Genomic DNA, 5567 nt, shown 5'->3' with positions numbered 1-5567 from the left:
ATTAGAGCGCGCACGGAGGCTTTCAGACAGTCGTTCTTCCCGCGAACCATACGCGACTGGAACAGGAAAGGGAGGTAATGACAGTGGCACGTAAAGTGCCCTCCGCCACACGCCGTTAGGTGGCTTGCGGAGTATAAATGTAGATGTAGATGTATGCGACACAGTTTTGAGCCTAAACACTAACATGCTACCAGACAGACATTTCCGTGCTGTACAACGCAAATATGTAATAAAAAAGAGAAAGTTGAAGAATGGACTACCGCAGGGGTCTGTTCTCGCTCCAGGCCCGCCTAATATTGCTGCATCAATTGTACGGTGATGACGTAGCTTTAGCTGCCAAACATGAAAGCTTGAAATCAGCCACACTATTTTAGCGCAAGACCTGTTGTGCATAGTTGTGTAGTAGGTATACGTTGAATAATACATTTATGCTCTTCCTCTAAGCTCAGCTCAAACATTACTGAAAAACGGTAACCATTTCCCAGAGTAATAAATATTAAAGACAGAATTTCTAGTAAACAAAAATGAAGAGACGCAGCCACTCACCCACTTCTTGCATCTTTGGCATACAGAGAAAAACATCACAACCATTCTTTTTTTGTTTTAGTACACACAATCTAAGAAGAATGAAAAATGTTATAAAAAGAATAAGCTCTTTATTGAGCAAAGAAGTTTCGAAAATTGTATTAGAGTGATAAAACACTGCTGCCAGATTACAGGTAGTTAAGACTTTACTTAATGTTTTGTGTCCACTGCCGTTCAGGTAATGTATCAATAAGGAACGTTCTGGAACAATCTGGTAAATGTGCGTTGTTATGTGATACGAATCCCGAGAGATAAGATTTGCGACATTAGCTACCAAGAAATATCCGGCATACTCCGTAATCTCTGACATCGTGGCGAAAGCAGAAGCAGCGGATGCATCTATACCTCACAGTATCTTCCCACAGCTGCGGGCGATGGTGGTGTAATGGTCAGCATAGTTGCCTTCCAAGCAGTTGATCCGGGTTCGATTCCCGGCCATCGCATATGTTTCAATTACGCTGTCTTTAAGTTAAGAAATCGGATACATGAAGACGATGAGACTCGTCTATGTAGCTGCATCGTCCAAGTAGTTGATCCGGGTTCTATTCCCGGCCATCGCAGGTAGTTTAATTACACTTTCCTTAAAAAAAAAAAAAAAAAAAAAAAAAAAAAAAAAAAACGTGCGTGAAGACGATGAGACTCTCGTCTATGTAGCTCGATCGAATACGCACTAGAGGCGTCTGAAAATTGTTTTAGGAATTATTATGTTTCCCAAAAATTATGATTATTTACTCGTTCGCAAAGCTTAAAATCAGTTGCTGAAAAATTCTTGAATAAATTCATCATCATCTATTCTCTGCTAAGAAATATTAATACAAATCTCTTTATACATTCGCGTATAGTCGTGAGGTAAATGTGTTACGTACTTCATTGATGATCCATAGCTTCTTACATAAGTTTAATTCATTTTTAAACTCCACGTAGCTGTCTATAGTTAAATCGATTACGAAGCTTACATGCAATTTCCAAGCTCTGCATTAACAGTTTCTGTTTAGAACTGAAAGCTTCACAGATGCCTCCACATATGTTACCGAGTGAAGTAGCGCACTTTTTAGCACACTGGACTTGCATTCGGAAAGATGACGGTTCAAACCCGCGTCCGGCCATCGTGATTTAGGTACTTCGCGATTTCTCTAAACCGCTTATGGCAAATGGCGGGTGGTTTCTTTGAAAACGGCACGGCCAATTTCCCTCTTTTCCTTGCCCAATCCGAGATTTGTGCTCCGTCTCTAATAACAGTGTTGTCGACGGGGACGTTAAACACTACTCTCATCCTTCAACTTGTTTTTATTGTAGCCGGCCGGAGTGGCCAGGCGGTTCTAGGCGCTACGGTCTGGAGCCGAGCGACCTCTACGGTCGCAGGTTCGAATCCTGCCTCGGGCATGGATGTATGTGATGTCCTTAGGTTAGCTAGGTTTAATTAGTTCTAAGTTCTAGGCGACTGATGACCTCAGAAGTTAAGTCGCATAGTGCTCAGAGCCATTTGAACCATTTTTATTGTATGGCTGTATTTAATTTCTAAATTTTTCGCTTTTTAACTGCTTTGCGTATTTAAGGTTGAATAACAGGTACACTGTTTTTGTCGAAACAACTGACTAGTGTCTGCAAGGGACATTAGTTATTAACGGCCCCACCCACGACCGACGGTCCTCTGGGATCCGTCGCATGGGTGATCGATTGCTTCGTAGGGCAAATCGCAGCTATCGGTCGCTGATCGCTAGTCGCATGAAAAACCCAGACAATATGATGGCGCGCATGTATTTCGATCTTCCAATAATGCTGAATGACCCGCAGGCAGGTGGGTGGGAATATAGGGGCGAACCTTTTCTGTATTTGTTCAGCGTTTGTGCAGTTTTGTTTCGTTTCGCTTTGCTCACGTTGTGGAAGAAATTGCATTACAATTTATAGTTATCCAGGGATCACAAACTAATCTGAAAAGATTAAGAAAAAATATACCCTCCGATTTTGCAGTGGAAAATTCTGAAACGTATGCTAAAATGTAGAATTGATGGAAAATTCATAGAGATAGTGGTGATACCATGGGCTCCGTCTTACGATTTTGAGCTTTGATACGAATAATTATATGCATTATTAAAGTTTCTGAAGTCCCTTGTCAACTAAAATGATCTAATTCTCCGTCATTCAATCAATAAAAAGAGTTAAGGTAATCGGTAGTGCTGTAGTGCTGCCATTGACAACATCCCTATAGAGACACCGAGTAATGTGTAAATACTCACATTTAAATTATAAGACTAAAGAATAAAAAAGGTATTGAGGACTAGTAATCGTAAAACGAATTGTATTGGCACATTGGGAATAGGTCTGTGTACACAAACTATTTGTCGTCATTGAAAATGTAATATATTATGTAAACTACTCTACCGTTCCCAAAAAAAGCGTATCAAAACAAGTTTAATAAATTATCATTCTCGTTTATTTTAAATTTATGTTTTGCAGATATGCATGGGGATATGGGAAGTTAACAGCAGCTGCTGCTAAAATAGCAGTTCATTTTCCGTAGCAGAACTTCTCGACACAGTGATGTTCACAATACTTACAGAAATTGCCTGGCAAATCGCTCGTATGTTGCGTATGGAGGCGAGCGAACGATTGCAGATCATATCGCATGCGACTGATATCTCGCTCGTGTGTGGGGCCCTCTAGGCAATAAACATTAGAAGCAAAGATACAATTAACTTTCACAGAATGTTGTGCACCAAACTTTTTTTAACGTTGAAATTACACTTTGTGCAATGGGCAAATTACGAAACGTTGTGTACAGTGTAATTTACAATATTAAAAAACGTGTTTGGTGTACAGCATAAATGAAGAGTGTTGAGTGTGACACTTTCTCAACCAATGTCAAGACCTCATAAACTTCAACATCATTAAAAATATAACATGCAATACTAAAATATTGTGTAGCTTAATTACTGTATTTATTGCGCTTAATATTGTCCATTGTGTAGAGTGTAACTTCAAAGTTGAAAAAGTCGGCCGGTGTGGCCGTGCGGTTCTAGGCGCTTCAGTCTGGATCAGCGTGAGCGCTACAGTCGCAGGTTCGAATCCTGCCTCGGGCATGGATGCGTGTGATGTCCTTAGGTTAGGTTTAAGTAGTTCTAAGCTATAGGGGACTGATGACCACAGATGTTAAGTCCCATAGTGCTCCGAGCCATTTGAATCATTTCTTGAAAGTTGAAAAACGAGTTTGGTGTGCAACATTCTGTGAAAGTTGATTGTATCTTTGCTTATAAAGTATGATGCCTAAGAAGTAGTGCCCCTGGTAAACGTTAGTCAGTTGCTTCCTGAAGATTGCCTAATAAGCCAAAAATTAGTTAGAGCTAACAATGTTTATTACCTAAGAACTTGTGTCCTTTATAAAAGGTAGTCAGTTGTTTCCTGCAGATGGTCCAATAAGCCGAAATCTAATTAGAAATAAACAAAAATTAGCATAACACAAAAAGTGTACTTATCATTGACTCGCGAGTCGCCGAAGTGGCGTCAACTAAAAAGGACTTGCAATACGGCGGCCGAACTTCCCCGCATGGGGCCTCCCGGCCAACAATGCCATACGATCATTTCATTTCATTTCATTCAACCTTAAGTATAGAATTGTTCTACCAAGAAGTAACGGGAGAATCCATGAATGAACTTCGCATATCATTAAAGTGGCCGTGCGGTTAAAGGCGCTGCAGCCTGGACCCGCAAGACCGCTACGGTCGCAGCTTCGAATCCTGCCTCGGGCATGGATGTTTGTGATGTCCTTAGGTTAGTTAGGTTTAACTAGTTCTAAGTTCTAGGGGACTAATGACCTCAGCAGTTGAGTCCCATAGTGCTCAGAGCCATTTGAACCATATCATTAAAGCTCCAGTAGAACATTTTGTGGCGTGTGAAAAATTTCCTGACGTTTACTAAAAGTGATACAAAGGAACCTTATTAAACTCTTGCCCCTAGTTTCACACAAAGAAATGACAGAGATAACACATGTGCGAATTCCCTTTGGCGGACATGAATACCTGAACGATAGGTAGCGAGTGAAGTTGCGCGGCGGGAAGACAGCTGGACTCGTATTCGGCGCGAAGGTGATTCAGATTTTGCGTGGTTTCACTAAATCTCTTGAATCAGGTAACACAATTTTTCTTTTGAAAAGGACACGGTAGATATTAACCTAATCCGTGCTTGCGTTCCTTCTCTACTGACCGTGTCATCGACGGGACGCTAAACACTAATCGTGCTCCCTTTTTACTCGTAACAGTGTGGTACAGGATGGGACCTACACTTCAGTGATGTGTATAGATAATGGCCTATCCTACCAAATGAGAACTTGCTCATCTGCAGAAGATTTCACTTGAAGCAAGATTCCATCATGTGTGTGTGTGTGTGTGTGTGTGTGTGTGTGTGTGTGTGTGTGTGTGTGTGCAGTCCATTGTGGTTCCTTGGACAAGATTCAGACTGCAAATATCATATGAAACATGTCAAGCAGATACGTTTTATACATTCCTCGATATCCTGCAGGTTTCATCATAACTAGTTGGTCGATCCATTCCTCAGGGCTTGTAATCCCCACTAGGACTACGCCTCGCAAAACGCTATGGAGTTCGCATCAACTTTCAGGTTAGTGACTGCTTCACTTACTCTTATGAGACAAGCATAGTAGGGTAGCGACAGAAATATCTATTCTGAGTATCTCGAGTTGAAACGGGTCTGTCATACTGACAGATGCAGTATTCTCAGCGATTCCCGAAACAATTCTGTTTGTAGCTTTGAGGACTGGGAACGGTGGACTTGATATTAAATTAAGCGGCCGTTGATTACCGTATTTTATTGTTTATGTCCAGAAAAGGGAGAAAAAGTTCTGTTTAAAGCCTCGCCAGCGACGAGACCAAAAGATGATGTTAAAAACGTCATTGCCAACTTCAACACATTTTATAATCGGTGCAGACAGATGCTATTTCTTAAGTATGAACTTGTGTCTTCCACTT

General features: G+C 41.1%; 1 non-coding gene across 1 annotated transcript; it reads left to right on the top strand.

Moving 5' to 3' along the window:
- The first annotated feature begins 956 nt into the window (after positions 1-956).
- On the top strand, positions 957-1028 carry Trnag-ucc (transfer RNA glycine (anticodon UCC)). Its single transcript has one exon. It is a non-coding gene; the product is annotated as a tRNA-Gly (tRNA).
- Positions 1029-5567: the final 4539 nt, after the last annotated feature.

Source organism: Schistocerca nitens, chromosome 7 (genome assembly GCF_023898315.1).
Source record: "Schistocerca nitens isolate TAMUIC-IGC-003100 chromosome 7, iqSchNite1.1, whole genome shotgun sequence".
NCBI lineage: Eukaryota > Metazoa > Arthropoda > Insecta > Orthoptera > Acrididae > Schistocerca > Schistocerca nitens.
This window is presented reverse-complemented; position numbering and strand designations above follow the sequence as displayed.